At 41.6% G+C, this 18,178-nt stretch overlaps 1 protein-coding gene and 1 long non-coding RNA gene across 11 annotated transcripts in view; one reads left to right on the top strand and one right to left on the bottom strand.

Moving 5' to 3' along the window:
* KMT2E (lysine methyltransferase 2E (inactive)) overlaps positions 1-9,749 on the bottom strand; it is a 144,975-nt gene extending 135,226 nt beyond the window's left edge. For 2 of the 6 annotated variants that reach the window (XM_075909672.1, XM_014580823.3), the window contains exon 1: positions 8,149-8,936. The gene's annotated coding sequence lies outside the window, so the exon portion shown is untranslated. Of the gene's footprint in view, positions 1-8,148; positions 8,941-9,614 lie in introns of those variants that run through there. The other 4 variants (XR_012897805.1, XM_075909724.1, XM_014580821.3 and 1 more) reach the window with 4 other exon arrangements.
* A 253-nt stretch (positions 9,750-10,002) lies between these two features.
* LOC112543784 (uncharacterized) overlaps positions 10,003-18,178 on the top strand; it is a 66,663-nt gene continuing 58,487 nt past the window's right edge. For all 5 annotated transcript variants that reach the window (XR_012898132.1, XR_012898133.1, XR_012898142.1 and 2 more), the window contains exon 1: positions 10,003-10,789. This is a non-coding gene — a long non-coding RNA (uncharacterized LOC112543784). The remainder of the gene's footprint in view (positions 10,790-18,178) is intronic.

The following is an 18,178-nucleotide window of genomic DNA, read 5'->3' as shown; positions in this document are numbered from 1 at the left end:
ATCTTCAGCTCATTTTTTTGCAAATATTTCTCAATACTCATTATCAGGGTCAAACTTTAACTATTGAAGAAGAGGAGTTGGCTATGACATGGGCATCCAGCAATCATCCATTCTTAATGCCAACTATAACAAGCTTCAGAGCTAAGGGTGAACCATTCAAGAAATGTGTTTCCTGATAATGATTTTAAAAAAAATTACACCATTGAACTGGAAGTCAATTGAGCACTTGGATTCAGAGACTGTTGTAAGTGATAATTAAATTTAGCAGCAGAAGCTTCTTCTGCAGGTGTCGAAAGAATATTTTCTTCCTTTGCACTAATTTATTTCAAAATTGAGAAATCATTTTGGACCTGAAAAAAGCAGAAAGCTTATTTTTCTTTTCCAGATTATGAACAAAAAGGAAAATGAAGGTGAAGACAACTGAGCTAGCTGCAGAAACCAATATTTTAAGTTCCTCATTTTGACCTGGCTGACAGAGTCAATTTAAGTTTGATTTTTTAAAATATTTCATTTAACTATTTTAGTTAAACAAAAAACAAACCCGATTTTTAAAAAAACGGAATGTTTAAATACAAAGATTCATGTTTGCTTTGTTAAAATGTTTGCTGAAGAAAAAAATCCAGAATATGTAACTTTGTTTTAGTTAAATAAAGCATTTAAATGTCTCTCTGGCGATGTTATCCTAATACAGCTTGGCGAGAAAATCCTCCAAATACAAATGCTGAATTGGAGATATTTATGAAGTCACTGGGAGGTGAACTAACTGCTTCAATTACCTTTGGTAATGAAATAACCAAACAATCATTCATTTTCTGATACTGCTATAAAATTAACCTGGAAAGATTCCAAAATAAATCACTGTAAAAATGTATAGTGCATGTCTTCTAAAAATGAAACCTACATCTATATCTGAGTTGTGAAAAATATGTATTAAAGTTATAACAACCATCAAGAATGTACTTTTATGTAGAAACCCATGATTAAATTGAGTTTTCCTGACTAGCAATTTAAATCATGATTTAAATAAATTGTATTTAATTCAAATCCATCCTGCATCCCTAGTTGATAAATGAAATAATTTATCTTCTGGGTATTACAAATTTGAAATACCAAGTGGAACAAAAACTGCACTGAAATCTCCCAATACCTGAGAGTTTTTTTCATGCTGTTTGAGTCAAAAACTGATCTTTCAGCTAAACTCTATTTTTTCTAAGGTTTTCATTGATACTGCCATATGTTGAATTTGGTTTGAATCAAGCTTCCAGTTATGTCTTTGGAACAAGGATGTGAATGGTTAACCAGTGGGGGCTGGAGAAATTCCCCATCCATCATGAGAAAGGGGTTGCTCCAGACACAAGGGGTGCTGCTTCAGCCGGGCTGCTTCCCTCCCCATTTAATCTGTTAACTGGTTCAATTTAATGTTTAACTAGTTAACTAACCAAACAGGATTTTACATCCCTATTTTGGAAAACCTGCAGAAATTTGAAGAAGGATTGATCTCCTTATGGATCCTTTGGATTCAGTCTGGGAATCCAAACCCAGGAAGACTGGAAGTTTAAATCCTTCAAATAAATACCTTTTTAATTTTTTCCTCACTGTTGGGAGTTTCCTGTCTATATTGAACAAGTACATTAAATACAAAAATTCATCACAAACCCAATCTGGGCTAGGTTTCTTGGTTTGAATATCATTGTATACATATTCCTACATGTTTTAATCCCAAGAATTCTTTCAGTCACATTCAAGAAAATCACAGCACACAGAATTTAAATAATTTTCCATCACCTTCAAACTATAGTTCTCATTTTCAAGACATTGCAACTGAAAACATTAGCAATCTGTGCAAATTCCATCCGAAACTAAATTTTATTTGCAATTCTATGTAGGGATTCCAGTATCTATTTATTTTCGTAGCTTGGTGCTTTCTCTTCTTTCAAAAAAGGGCTGATTTTTATAGGGGGTTTTAGTTGACAGCATAATTCTGAACTAACATCTGTTGTATTAACCTACGGCTTTAACAATCATTTCCAAATGACAGGCAGGAGTTGCAACTATTGACCACTCAGTATCTTCTTGTATTCAAACACAAAAAAATCCTAAGCAGCTCTTGTGCATGACTTGAAAATGAATGAGAACAGCAGTGACAGAAAATGAATTATTTTAAAAAAAATTCAGGAAATATTTCCATTTTCTATTTTGAATTTTTTTTAAATCTGCATAATTAATAAATTAGAAGTGGGTTTTTATCAACTGCTTAAAGTTTAAACTGAACCCCCCCACCAGATAATTCAATGTTTTGCTATTAGAGATGATCTGTCCTGATATACATTGATATTACTGTATTTTTGTCAAAAGTTGATTATAAAAACAAATGTTTAGTTTCTGATTTCTTATGCATTCAACAATCTCAATTCTAAAACCGTATTCTGAGAAAAGTGACGATAAAAAAAAATTGTGATCCCACTTCACTTCCCTCAAAATACTGAAATATGTGAAAAACTTAAAAACACACCTATTGTTCTCTATTCCTCAACTTCAAAATAAATAGCATTCACAGTGAAAAATATTTTCACAGCATTGGAAGTCTCTTCTCAGATCAACTATTAATACATGATCAGCTGTCTAGGCATAAAATGTAAGTTGTTTCATGTAATAGATGGCTCTAACCATGGCCCTATTATAACCACACCTATTAGTTGAGGAGTTCTCCTCCTCTGACTAGTTCAAGACATAATACAAGAAAAGTCTCAATTATATCCAATATATTTCTAAGACTTGTTAAGCTAGAAAAAGAAAAAATTGGTTTTATCTTGGAACACCTTACAAACTTAAGCCATTTAAAATACTTAGCCATGGTCTTTTGAATAAAGGGATCCAAGACATTGATATTTTAACTGTTCACCGTTTTGACTTTAGAATTACTTAATATTGCCTTCACTCTCGAAATTTAAATTCCTTCATCATTTTCAATAGAGTAAAGAATAAAGGGTTCCGTATATAAAAATAAATCAATTTAGTTTATATTTCACTTATAAAACATGCACAAGAAAGACCATTAAATTAGTTCTACTCTGATTAAATCACGAGTGGGTTTATCTCAACAATAATTGCTTTCACAGAATCCAAAAGATCTACTGAAGTTTCATGACACCCAAAAATAGTCTCCTGACCAAAAAATAAACCAACAAAAACCACACCCACAACCAAGGGGAGGGATCGTCTCTTTCCAAATGAGAACTTGTGTGGTATGGCAGATATTAGAAGCAAATAAAAGAACGTGAGACCCAAAATTTCAAAAGCTAGACACCTAAGCCCATATTTTGACACCTTAATAGATGGCCTGATTTTCAAGTTTGCTGACTGCTCAGCTGTTCCCAACTAAGTCTTTCATTAGTACACTGTGATCTAAATGAAAGACAATATGAAAGGAATGGGCAGGATCCCTTGGGAAAAAGTAAAACAAAAATTGTTTTGCTGGTCCATGATGTAAAACTCCTTCAAAACAAAGTAGAAGTATCAGCAAATAATTTGTTCGATCTATGAAAACATTTACTTCTGAGTATGAGTTACCAAGGCCTTTTGTCAACTAGGCTTAATTAAAGCAAGAGAAGCAATAAAGTACCTAGATAGCTAAAGTTATGTAGGCTCACAATAATCATAAAGATAAATTTTACTGTTATAATACATTACATAAGGGCCTGTTCTATACAATTAGCTAATTGGCCACCAGCAAAATCTAAGAAATAAGAGGAAAAATCTCAGTGATCTCAAATTTCTAGCAGTTAATACAAAAACAAATACTACCAAAAAAGGCATAATTAGTTTCATCTCGGCAAATTATAGCAAAATCACTATTTCTTCCTTTGTATTGTGAAAAAGGTCCAAAATCTTCTGCAAAACAATTATTTCAAGAAGATTAACTTTTGTTAACATTTTTAGTTTGTGGCTGATAGTAGAAACAAGATAACTGTAATTAGAGAGAAACCTGGTTTTCAGTGAAGTTAAAGTTTTAGCTTTCAAACTATGGAAAACACAAAGATTCTCAAGAGATGCATTCAGACAGAATTTAACTGAAGTCCACACAGGCAGGGCATCCCTAAAAAACTGAACATACACTTTCAATCTTACTATCAATTCTGATTTACTGTATCTGTACCATGGTTTGTTTAAATGCACTACCTATTCCTAGGTCACAGTTCCACAGAATTTGCTTTTGATAGATTTATAATCAAATGTAAATAAAATGAGTTGATGTCACCAAATCAAGAACCAGTTAACAACAAATTGATTTCCCCACATCTTATACAAAGCGCTCATTTAGGAACTTTCCTCTGACTCTGGAACAATTTGTTACCTAATCAATGTTAAAATTTGAGATATACTAATTTATAGTGTTCACAATGAATCACTTGAGTACATTCAAAGAGAATTAAGGCCTCAATCCTTAATACACAGGTATTTTGTCTTTATGCTCTGCAATTAATCCTAACAAAATCAAATTAAATAAAATTAAGCATGTGCATAAATCCTTGGGGAATGGGGTTTTACAGATAATCCTGTAGACCTTTAAAGAGACTAACATTTGAAATCAATTGGAAAACAAAAAATTGATTACCAAGACTCCAGTGAAAGTTTAGTTTAACATTAACAATAAGAGAATTTCAAAGTGCTTAATAAATATCAATTCTCAACAAAATATTAAAACCAGTTTGACAAGAAAACTGAAACACAGAAATCTATTCCACAGAAATAATCTGAGTCCTAGTAATTTCATGAAAATATGCTAAGAAAGTATTTACCTTCTCCCAATATTTTTCTCTTGATATCCCAAGATAACACTACGACATTCCAAATGCAGATGCCCAAAACATATTGATGGCCTTTGTACTTGGGAGTCCAAATGACTGAAAGGCTACTCGCATATTGAGTCTGACATTTGGAAAGAGACTGGTACATATGGAACATAAAACAGAGCGTTAAAGATTTTGAAATTTTAAAACTACATCTCAGATCATTTTTGAGTAGATAATCTATTTTTTAAAATTGAAAATATATCTGCTGAATTTATGTATAGACTTTTATTGTGGTATTTATTCTCATAATAGCCATGTTTCTCAAAAAACATGAATGAATTTAGCTTTAAAGCACCTTTGTGAGGTAAAGAATTACTATCCCCATTTTACACATGGGAAAAGAGAGATAAAGGGACTCATACAATGTCACAAGAAAGACCTTCTGATTCCCAAGGAAGTCTAGTGGTAAAAAAAATGTTCCTTATACTGCAAATGCTTTTCAGATCACTTTTAAGGTACAGGACATTGGTTTAAACCAAATATTTCGGATTATACTTCAGATTCGGCTTATATTACCCTAGTCATGTTGAAACTGCCATCTAAAGGTGTAAGATATGCCTGCCCCTTTGCTTCTTGATATTTGCACACAAGTCCTATTACCATAAGAAACTTAGGTAATAGAATCAAACATAGAAATCTACAGGAATTACCAGAATCCTAATCAAGAAAACTCTACAAGTTTTCAACAGACCTTTTATCCAGCCCTAATGTATTACAAATGTATAACTGAGTAAAACCATACACGGATTTAAATTTTAAAAATTCATATTATAGCAATATTTGTCCCAGTAATGCATGCCTTGTCCTATTAATACACTACTTGTGTGGCTTAAATCACTCCGCCTTTGGCCTCACCACACACAAGGCATGCCTTGCAAAGCTGTTAATGCATACCTTCAAAATCTGGTTGCTTAGCTGATACAGATATAAAGAACAAATTATCAATTCTTCCAAAGTAGACAAAAATAATATTCATAAGTTAAAACTATTTACACAGTGAAAAATGGCTTGCTACTGGAACAGTATTTTGCATTTGGTTCTTAAAATCCAGAAGGTTCCAATAATACACTAAAATGGGAACTTGCATCTTATTAAATTAGGGACATCAGGAGTTTGAATTTACAAATTTGTATTTACCTTTTGTAAATTTAACATTAAAAACATGACAAATTTCCTGAGATGTGTGTCTATCAATTGTGTTCAATATATCAACTACTAAAAGACTGCTTCTTTGCTTCACACACACACACACACACACACACACACACCATCATCTTTTTATGATGATAATAAAAGGTTCGTGTGTCATTTGGGACAGAAAGAAACAGTAGGTACTGTAGTTTCACTTATTTTTTATGTTCATTATCAGACAGTTTTCACACTTCACAATATATATTTAATGAATTAACAAAAAAGATGCTCATGCTGAAAAATTACATGTAAGCTACTTGAAGCTAAAGTAACAGGTTTTTATTTTCTCTAGATATTTTCTTGGACATTATCAAAGTGTTACATTAATATTTTGGGGGAAATAGTTTTAGTTAGTTATTAATAATATTAATACCACCATTTGCAATAAAGAACATATTTTGTCAAAGATTAACCTGGCTTTCCCAAATGCAATCACTAAGAATTTAGTTAAGATTGTTTTAATCTTCTTTCTTGGTAAGTATTACTGGTCCTTGTGTTTAACAAAAGACTGTATTTTGATACACATATATGTTAACTAGCATGGATATAGGAATTCTTCCAAAACATTATTTGAAACGAAAGTGAAGAGATTAATATGGCATACATCACACAAAGATACAAACACCCCCTCCCCCCAAAGAAGCTACTTGAGTCTATCGTCTTCCCCCACCCCCAGCGGTAAAAGTGGTCTCGTTCATTTGCCTTTCACACACATAACCAATAAAATCAATCAGCTGGGATTCAGCATTTTATTCATAGTAAAGTCAAGACATGTTTTGTACGTGATTTGAAGAAACCAGCCTTTTCATTTAAGCATAACAAGCTAGTAATGTGCTGCAGACAAACGCACTGCATGGGGTGTGGAGGACCCGAGCTGATTAGATTACCACAACATCAGCCTGGGGCCGCCATTTTTAGAATCTCTAAAGGACAAAAGAGGGAAATTACAATTTTTACTCCACATTTACTATAAGTAACGTAAAAGGTACGACGTTTATGGTCAAGCATTTAGGTATGCTACCTACGGTCATAGCCATCTCTCTCAGTTCACTGAGGCAGGTCTCAAAAAACCAAAAAAAGCCTTTTCGTTACTAATCCCTTTAGAATGATGTAAATAAACTAAGGCTAACACATTCTTAAGTTCTGCCGTTAATAAAACGTAGTGTGTACAATTTTAGGGACCTGAGGGCTTGGCTTTTCGCTACCACACATTCCTAAATGACCCAGTATTGGGGAATACAGGACCTTTATAATTGGACTACATTATGTTTCTTCTACCCTATTTAGTACTACACAGTGGACCGTTTGTTTCTCCTCCCCTAGGTCTGCAGCAGTAGGGCTTACTCCTACTAATGTCTTTCAAGAAAAAGATTTAGATATATACACCACATACGGAAATGCCAATGCTAGATATAAAAATTAAAACAAGACGGAAAAGAGGAATATTATAAATATGCCTTGGGCTTCTGACCATCTCTACAAAAGGGATGGGGAGAATCATCCCCTTTTAAATTGACACAAACTCTTTAGAACTGTTTTCCGTTTGTTCAGGTTACACCACAGACGATATATTAAGGAGGGAGGGAGGGAGGGAGCTGGGGGGTGTGGAAGGAAGAGAGATTAGGCCTATAGCGAGCCATTTTAGTAGCAGAACAAAAATATACAGGATGGGGAGACTATTTTCTAAGCTTCATGCATACAACCCAGTACGTAATCATACTATTTACACATGCCTGTTCTTAAACTCTGAGTCTACATAAATATATGTTGCATGTTACCTAAGAGCCCCTCTTGGGTTTGTTTGGGGTTGTAATCATAATGTATAAATCCTGCATAACTGCCAAAAAATCCCCTCAGCGCCTCCAGTTACAGTAACCCGCCATATTCACAAGATATAACGACTCCCTTACATTTTCAACCCAACCCAGAGAACCTAAAACACAATCCAAAGCAAATTATACATAATCACGCACGGTGGTTTGGGGGAGGGGGATCTTACACCCCACCCCTCCCAGATGTAAAGGGATGCCTCTCTAACGTTTTAACCCTTACTAGAACCCCCTCCCTCCTCGCCAGGACATGATCATCATAACAGAAGACTCACCTGTAATGGTCACAGGCCAGGCAGCAGGACCCACTTAGCGGAGCCCCTTTCCTATCCCAACCAAAATAATGCAACGGCCCCACTGCGGATGTCCCTAAACTGGTCAGGACTCAGCCCTCAGCCGACTCTGGCGTAGAGGAGTGAGCGGAGGGGTCCTGCAGACCGGCTCGGTTCTCAGAACCCTGCTGGGAAGCGCCTTTACCTTGGGACCTATGTACAAACCCCTCTGCCGCTGCTGCTCCCGTCTCCCTCCTCTCAGCCTCCTACGCTCCCTCTATGTCACTGCCTCTCTCTGGGAAAATGGCGTCCTCCGCTCTCCCCTCCCTCCCACTGCACGGGGCTTACCCGTCCCGCCCGGCAGGGGCAAGGTTACCAGGGCGAAGCCAAACAGCCGCCATTTTGCTTGTGGGCTGGAGCGCTGTCTGTGTCCGTTAAGTCCTCCCTCGCGCCTTGTCCATTTTTCAAAGGGGGAGAGTCGTTCCTCGTGCTATTACATTGTTTGAGGGCTGGATAGCCCGATCGAAAAATTCCACAAAGGGGCTGCCTAGGGAGCGGCATTGGGGCGGTGAGGGCTCAGGGCGACCGTACAGCTGAGTGTATGGGGGGAGGGGCAGGAGCTCGGGCCCCAAATGATACTGCGGGTGACCTAACGCGCGTCTCGCTGACTTGCGGCGAGCCCCTGCCTTCCCTAGGGACTCAGACACGGAAACCTCTCTTCAGCCTACCCGCGAGCGAGTCCCCGGCGCCAACCTGCCCTCTGACCTCTTGTGAGACCAGGCCAGCCGTGCCGACAGCCCGGACTGTGGGGCAGGCTGCCAGCCCGAGGCAGTCTCCCCTACACAGAGTGAGACGGGAGGAGGGGTTAGAGGTTTGAAGCCCATTCGGTGAACGATGCAGGGCTACTGATTGAGGGGGGTCCCCTCCCCCACGCTCAGATGGTGAAGACCTAAGGCAGGTCTGTCTGAGGAAGCCAGTCCGCGAGTGAGATCTTGCGCGGGCCTGTCTAAGGGAACCTCCGAGGAATGAGACACGAGGGACAGGGCCAGCTCTGTTTGCGAGCCTCTTCTTTAGCTAATGGCACTAGGGTAGGGGCTGGTCTAGGCTGCCCTGACTAGCGCTAATCAATAGCGGAGCGAGAGGTACGCGCGTGAGACAGGCGCAGCCCCTGTGTGTATACTGAGCACCTTCCCTTCTCCCCACCCCCACCCTCCCTGCGTGTGCTGCCCACACACCACCCCGCATTCCCCGCCTGGCTTCGCCCTCCGGCGATGGCTGAGGGAGGGAGGGGAAACGGCGGCGGCTGGGGTTTTATTCGACGCCCACCAGGGGCTGAGCGAGCCTTCTTCAGTGCGCAAACTCGGTGCACCACATAAAAGCTGGGCTGGCAGCTCTTTACCCTGCCTCGATGGAGCCGCCACGAGTGGGTGACTGGGGAAGCCGCCGCCATAGCCAACCCTTCCCCGTACCTTGGGCACAGAGGCGTGTGGGGCTAAAGAACCGCTGCTGTAGCAGACAGGAGTCGAGAGGGATCTGGATGCGGAGGAGGCGGCTGTAACGAGACCTCGAGTATGGGGGGAGGGAGGGATTAAACGTCTTGTGGCCATGGCGGAGTCTGAGGGTATTTTTTCCTGTCTAACTCGCGTGTGTGTCTCTGTTTCTCTCTCTCTCTCTCTCTCCGTAGGGCGCTTGGTTGGGCTGCTCGCTCGGGTTCTGCCTGTTGCGCGAAATGGCGGCTGCTGTCTTGCTGGGTTTGGTTGTTTGGCTTTTTTCGTTGGCTCTTTTTTCTCCTATTTCCCTCCCCCTCCCTTGGCCACTTCTCCGCAGCGAACCGCGGTGAGGACTGAGTCAGGAGGAAGAGGCGGGGGGAGCGGACGGCATTGAAGCCAATCACCAGGCTGGCTGGGCTGCCCAGGGGCGCCCGGATTGGCTGCTGCTGACATCATCTTGCAGCAGGGGCAGCCGCAGCTGGGCAGGGCTGAGGAGCTGTCTGGGGAGGCTGGTGCAAAGGGAGAAAACAGGCGCCATGATCCCGGCGCTGGGGAGGCTGAGGGCCCGGAGAGCGAGGCAAGCTCACGGGAAGGGAACGTGAAGGCCTTGACAACCATCACCTAAGCTAAGCGGTACCAGGACTGTGAGGAGATAAGCAGGGGGAGAGGGACCGTTTGTATTTATAACTGCGTCAGCACAAGATGGCGCGGGGTCTCCCTGGAGAGGGACAGGAGCTGCACGTCCGCCGGAGGTCATGTGACCGCGTTGCATTCTTGTGGGGCTGTTTGGCTGCAGACCAAGCTGGCTGAGAAGGCGGCTGCTGGGGAGAGTCTGCGCTTCCTCCCCCGCCCTATTCATCCCCGCCCCAGGCTGGAGAGTCTGGGTGGATTTTTATTCTCCTTCCCTATTGCCCATCTGCAGGAGGGTGTAGTTCGTGCTACTAAGGAAAGTTCTCGCTTCTCGTCCCATTTCCCCACCCCCAGGATGTGGCAGCTCCTTCTGGGGAAAGTTTTCCTCCTCCCCCTCCTCTGCATTGAGCTTAGCTGCTGCAGAAGAAAGTTCTCGCTCTTCTCCCTGCCCCAGCCCCTCCTTTTCCGTGCGGGCATGGAGGCGGGGAGTAATTTTTTCCATTACTGCCGGACAAGGTTGTAAGGTGATTGCTGCTGCTGCTATCTAAATTAGGTCATATTTGCGATCCGGTTTGGGTGACTCAAATGGTTTTGGTTCTCCATGTTTCACTTGCAAGAGCAACTTCTTTGCTTCGATTTCCTATGATAGTGTGTGTTAGTCTCTTTGTGTGAGTAAGACACTTATCCTAGTCGCCTCTGCAGTTTTGTTAATAGACCCATTTTTGTGAGCTGGGGTGCGCTCCCAACATTGGATCGATTTGCAGAGGTGGCTTACTAAGGGAAAAGTCATAGACCAGTCGTGAAAGTTGAATACTATTTTGGGGGTTGGGGTGATCCCCATTTCTATTGTGGAACAGCTTCACTAAGAACATGAGGCAGTTAAATAACAGAGTTCATACCGCAGATAGAACAAATATGATTGGTGTAGAACAAATATGATTGGTGTAATCACACTATTTCCAAAGTATTAATTCTTGGATATGTGCATAATAACTTTTCCAGGGACTATTTTTACAGGCTATGTAATCCTGATAGTCTTTTAAAGACGCCATATTTAAAACTTTACAGAACAAGAAATGTGGAAAGTGAAACTGTAGAGAAGTCTATGGTTTCTGCATCTAGAGACTAATGTGTTATTATCCCTCTTAATCTGTTCATTTATATTTTTGTTTCTACACGCCTGTCTGGACAATACTGAGTGAGGAAGGGGAGCTTAAAGTGCCTTATCGGACCTATTATCCTGGAGTTTGTGTATTGTCACATTAACATTAGTACTGTAAATAATGACTTGCCAAATAATGACTTGCCAAATCAATGCTATCTGATCCATAAGTCACATGTGGGAGTTAGGAGTCTAGTTACATAACTAAATGTGGTCCCAGTTACAGCCTCTTACCCTGATCATATAACTAGCATGCCTTCTGCTCAAAGTACTTCTTTGGTTCTGTCTTCTGAAGAAGTGGGTTGTGCCCATGAAAGCTCATGATACCATCTACATGTTTTGTTAGTCTTTAAGGTGCCACTAGACATTTTCTTTAAGTTTTCAATAGTAGTTCCAAATAACTTCACTAAGGGAGGAGGACCTCCTTTTTATCCAGCATCAAATAGTGTCATAACACCCTTGGATTACACATAGGAAAATTTTAATACAGAAATGCAAAGGTTAGACCCTGAAATAAATGGCTAACCTAATGATTTGAGGTTAGAAGATTCTTAAACTTGGACTGACAGTCTTAATTGTGTAAATCCTGGAGATGCTGTCTTCTGTATTGTTTGGTCTTTATGAAAAGATGTGAGTTTTGGAGGCTTTTTTTAGGAACATTGGCATTGAATGAAGGAAATGCTCTATACTAGATCCCAATCAAATATTTTGTGTTAAAAATGTGATTACACTTAAAGCATACTTTATAGGTCAAACTAGTCCAGTTGTGTTGCAGGCTGAAAGACCAAGATTTGTTCCAGAATCCCTGCAACTTCTTGTATTGGTTTTTCCCTCTGTCTACTGCTACAGTCGCAGAGCATGCCTGTAGTGTTCTGCCCCACAGTTGTATCCGCCTTTGTCACAGAAGCACAGTGAAAACAAATATACTTAAAATCTGCTTGATTCTGGTGCTGTGAAATCCCTCCCAAAAGAGATGTTGTGCAACCTTGACAAAAGCTGGGAGGGGGGGAAATGTGGAAAAACAGTGAGGTGCAAGCAGAAGCTTACAAAAAGAAAAAGACCTTAAACAGGACAGAGGAAAAGAAGGCCGGGTAGAGGAAACTCTTAGCTTGCTGAGTAGAGGCTGGCCCCCTTTTGACTAGAAAAATGTGGGCAGGCCTACAGTACCACTAAAGTCTTAACTTCCGTTGCTCAAGGATGTGAAAACTGCCTCTTCCCCTCCTCCCCCCGCCCCATGCCAGATTTGTGCTATCCGCACCAGTGCTTAAGACACTCTACAGTGGTGCAGTTGCATCATTGTAGCCTAAACCTTTCCTTAGTCCCCTTTTTAAATTGGAATTGTACCTCTTTGTGTTAGTTTCATCTAATGTGGTACTTTATTTGATTAATGAAGTGGACTTAGGATAGATAGCTGGTACCCCTTGGATTCCCTGTTGAAGCTCAGGGTTCCTCTTCATGTATACCTATCCCATTCCTTTTATATTAAGTGGTAGTGCATACACAGGTGGCACTGCTTACTCTTTTCCTCCATCCACTCCTGGAGTTGGGTATTTGGGGGTCTGAGAATAGGAAAAGATGAGGGTCTGACCTGTACAAGGGCCCACTGACTCTTATGTACATAGAGTCCTAGGGGCAGCTGTTGACTGAAATGTTAGTTGTACAGCTCTTGTGGCATTATGGTGACTCTAATGGTGTGGTGCCTAGCACTTGGGAGCAGAGGGAAGGGAGAAAGTAGATAATGCTCAAAAATCTTTTTTTACCAGAGTTGTGTATTAATGTTTAATATAGGTCCTAGCTTGGGTGTAGTAGTATTACTAAAATTGCTGTTCTAGAAACCTTCAGTTAACTAGCCTAAACTGACTAAAACTTCATGTAACAAATGGGGGGGGGAAAAAACAGGCGGAGGAATAGGTGACAACTATAAACTAGATGCTTATGCTGCAGGCTAGTAGTGAAGAGAACAATATTGGAAGCTAACTGCACCTCATCTCAGAAGTATATAACTATTCAGCTTGTCAAAATGGAAATAAGAAGAAATAGAAAAAACCCAGAGGGGAAAGATAATATACCACTGATTTCATCAGTTCTTAAACTAAAAAACATTACCTTTCCCACTCCATAGATAGAGGTGACCCCAGAGAACTGTAGAAACTGAATTTGACTTTTCTGTCCAGAGTTGAAATAACATTTAATTGTAACTGTCTTGCATGTTTGTGCCATTAGGCAAGATACTAAAATGACCCTTTGGCAGTGGGGATTAGAAAGATGTCATGTTGGTGTGATGATTTTGTCTTGGTTTAAAGAAGACCACCTGTTGGAGCTGTGACACCGGTGATACTCCAAAGCCTTCCTGGGGCTTTGTATATGTCCAGGCTGTGTGTAATTGCAATAACTGGTTTTCTTGTACATGTGTGAGAACAAAACACATTCCGTGTTCTACCTCACTTTAGAAGCGATGCGGCTTAGCAGCTGCAGAGGAAAGTAGGAAATTTATTTTTTTTAAATATTGCCTTACAGTGTTAAACAGTCTGACATGAGCAAATTGTGTCTTTAACTCTTAATGCTTTAAGTCCACACCAGGATTCCATACAAGTTTCTAAGTAAGAAATCTGCCTATTATGAGCTTGCTACATAAAACAAAATACTGTTGCTTCCTGGTCTTGTGGCTCTAAATACCATTGGTCTCCAACCTCTTTTAACCACAGGATCACTTTTTTCCAATTAAAGTGCTGTGTAAGACACTTCAAACTCAGTACCCATGCCCTACTTCCTTCCTACCCCTTCTTTGAGGCCCTGCCCCCACCCCTTCTTTTGGGCCTCACCCTGCTCATTCCATCCTCCTTCCCTCACTTTCACCAGGCTGGGGTGCAGGCTCTGGTCTTGGGTAAAAGGGTTAGAGGTGTAGAAAAGGCTTTAGGCTTAGCCCAAGATGTGGGATTGGGGTCTAGAAGAGGTTTCAGGGTGCAAGCTCCAGGAACGAGTTTAGGTGCAAGGGCATTCGGCATTCATGTCTAGGGCAGGAGGAGAAATGTGCTCTGGCTGGACACTTTTAACTGCAACTGCTTCCAGGTCATGAAACAGAGTTAAGGTAGGCTTACTCCTGCCTTAGCCCTGCATCACTCCTGAAAGCAGCTGGCATGTACAGAAATGGCTCCATGGTGCTGGGTGCTGCTTCTCATCTATAGGCACTGAGCCCACAGCTTCTACTGGCCACAGTTCCCCATTATTGATCAATGGGAGCTGCAAGAGTGGTGCCTGCAGGCAAGGACAGCAGCTGGCACCACCCCCACCCACCTGTGCTCTTCACTTCTCAGGGGCTGCAGGGACATTCTAGTTACTTCCAGCAGCAGCAATTGCCATTGGGATAATTACTGCAGCCATGACAGGTTAGGCATTTTAGAACTCACTACTCAAACTTAAGTATGAGAGAAATAAAAACTGACATGCACAGACCAGTCAAACCAAAAACACTTTGCAAGCAGTAAAAGAAGTAACAGCTGCTCATATGTGTATTGGGTCAGGAGATAAGAGTGCAGGACTGTGTTTCTGAGTAAAACTTGCATTGCACCCTGACATCAGTGCTCTCCTTCTCTCCCACACACTGCCCAGCAAGTAGGAGGATTGTGGGAGGGCAGCTCCAAGGCAGAGGGCAGGAGCAGTGTGACAGTGGGTGGAGGGGCAACTGCAGTGCCAGTGCTTGATGGCTTTCTGACCAAACAAATCAGGATCACCTGGCAGACTCCAAGATCTGCTGATAATCTTGATTAGTAACCACTACTCTATATTTAACAGCTTCTTTCTCTCCTCCCTCTTCTTGATTCTTTCCCAAAAGTTCAGTGAGTTTCTTAAGCCTGTTTTTGTGATGCTGCCTAGGGCTGTTAACTGTGTACATGAGTACAGGTTAACTGATTACTGGTGGAGTTGAGGCTTAACGTGCATGGCTGTACACCCTCATCCCCCACTGTATCCAAGGCAGGAGTTGGTGCATGTGGAGAGCAAGCCTTTAAGACTGCTCCCTGCACTGCTATATCAGAGGCAGCACCTGAGGGTGGGAGGGGTGGAGAGCCCCTACACGTGGTGAGCCAGTTTTGAAGCCAGCTCCTTTTGTGTACGGGCTGCCACTTAGGCAGCAGCTTGGAGTGGCAGGGGAGGGCTCCCTAGGAGCACATTGGCTACTGGCCCCACCACTGCTGCATAGTCAAACCCTGATCTATGCCCTATTAAAGCAGTACCTCTCATCTTCACATTTTCTACACTATTGCTTTTGTGATGCGATACTGTCAATTCACTCCATATGTGAAATGGTGCTGTTAAACAATTTTCATTTGTGTTGGTAAAAAGGTTTACAAACCTTACTAGCAATCAAACCACTTTTCACCCCCAAGTTCTGACTGGAGCTGGACTGTATACTAAACATACATAGAGCAGCACCGCTGCTTCCAAAATGGGCAAACGTTTGGGAAGAAGAGAGAAGTGCCACGTTCCAATGCTTTAAAATGTGTTTTACAAATACTTCAATAAAAATTTAGAAACATCAATAAAATGAAACTTAGTTACTCAAACTTCAAATTATGTGGGTCTAATTCCTCATTGGTTACAAGGGTAGGGGGAAAATATAAGTAACTGTTCAGGTGTTAAATGCAAACTTGTGCATTTTCAAGCCATTGGTGAAGAATGCTATCTCTGAACGAGGATGACTAGCAAAGCAACCCTCAGTCACAATTCTGACATTCTAGCACAGTTTCTCAGCCAGTGGTAAGAGTAAAGAAGTCTGGGTGAGTATGTCAACACAACTGAAACTTGGAGAAAACTTAGGGTTTTTTAAAGTTTTACAGCACTTTATTTTTGTACTTTCAAAAATGTCATCGCTGGCCTGGTAATTAAGTTGTTCACACAAATGTGTTGCAATGGCAGAAGAGAATTTTGTGTCTGAAAACTAGGTCCTGGGGCTACTTATCTTTTTTAAGGGGTAGTTGACTTAAAAAAAGTTAGACACTGTTTTAGCATGTCACCTTGTAGCTATGGTGTTAAGGATTGTTAATTCTGAACATGGCACTTAATCCATTTGACTATACTTTTTCCCCCTCTAGATAATAGTAGATTATTTTGAGAGCTTTGCTTTCCACCTTATTGCAATATAGTAGTCTCATTCTGGGCTCTCTGGTTAGAATCTTTTTGCCTATTCCCAATAAAAGGAGCTGCTGTTCAAATTGGGGGCAAATTTTGTTTGGCTAGTGCAGTCTAGGCAAGATGCTGCCTTTAGATCAGGCGTGGGCAAAATACAGCCTGTGGGTTTGGTCCACGGAGGCTGTGGGGAGCCCCAGGCAGACTCCCCATTTGCCTTGCCCCACCCCCATGCTTTGAAACCTGGCTATGGGGCAGTTTCACTTCAAAAACAGCCCGGGGGAGGGGGAGAGTTTTAGGAGCTGTTTGCACCCTCAGCATAATCCCATTGGTTGGCTCAGTGAGAGCTGCCTGTTTCAGTAACAGGTAGCTGTGAAACAAAGGGCTTGTACTTATTCACAGCACATGATTGCAGCCTGTGTGGAAGTGGGGCAGGGAGGGAGGCTGATTCAGGAACTTGCTGTGGGCTGGTATGTCTCCTGCCAGAACGGGTCTCTGGCATCCCAGACCCTCCCTTCCCCAACCCTCTGCCTCCCTACTCCAAATACCTCAATTGCTTGTCCTAGGTCACAGTCCAACCCCTGTGCTCCAGATCACAACTGCCTTTTTCACCTAAACTCCCTCCTTTACCCCAAGCTCCCTTCTGTACCTAACCTCCATCCCAGACCTTGCACCTCCTTCATTAATATGGAAGAGTGTGGCCCTTGACCATGTTCTAAATTCTTGGAGTAGCTGCCCCCCCATCAAAAATTATTGCCCACCCTTTATTTAGATCAGTAGTTCCCAGCCTTTTCAAGTATATGGCCCTCTCTTCAAATCTCTTAATTCATGGGACAACCCACCCCTGCTCCCAAACAATTCATTTTTGCTAGCCCAGTTAAACCCTTCCTGCCACTTTAATAGCTTTTGAATGGTTAGAGCAGAGTAACATCTTCAAAAAAGAAAGTGACACCTGTTTATAGGCCTACTCAAGCATACAGTTGCAACTTGCCAACTTCAGTGTGGGCTTGCAGACTGCAGGGTATAGAGCTTCTCAGGTCCCATTGGCTGCTGTTCACCCATACTGCTTAACTCCTGTCCCCTGCCCATCCATGGAGTAAGGGGACTCTCATGGTCAAAGGGAGCTCTGGAGCAAAATTCCCTCAAGGGTGGAATTCTGGGAGGGTAGGGGACAAGGGTGGAACTTTGGGAGGGAAGGGCAGCAGTTATGCATGCTGGGACATGGCTTGCTTTTGATACCATTCTCAGGAAGCTAAGGGAGCATGGGGAAAGTGCCTACATCCCTCTCATGCCTGGCTGTTGTGTGAGAGGCACGTACAGGATAAGGAAAAGTGCTGACAGCTGTTACTACATTTAAAATGCTGTCCCAGCTTAAGCTGGCTCCTGGAGGTACCTCTGCTGTGGCTCTGTAGAGTGGTCCTTATTGACTAATTGTGTAATCGATGCACATTGCATCAACTACACGATTAGTCAGCTGTCCACAATTTAACATGAATAGTCTATAGTGTAGAGTGGTAACTAAAGCCTATCTAAAATCTTCTCATTACATCTCAAATCAGTCATGTTGATGAAAGTTCAATTTCCACTTTAAAAAAAATTGTCTTTCATTAATATGTACTGTTTTTAT

This window comes from Pelodiscus sinensis, chromosome 1, assembly GCF_049634645.1.
Source record: "Pelodiscus sinensis isolate JC-2024 chromosome 1, ASM4963464v1, whole genome shotgun sequence".
Lineage (NCBI taxonomy): Eukaryota > Metazoa > Chordata > Testudines > Trionychidae > Pelodiscus > Pelodiscus sinensis.
Note: the sequence above shows the minus strand (reverse complement) of the source record. Positions and strands in the feature narration are given on the sequence as shown.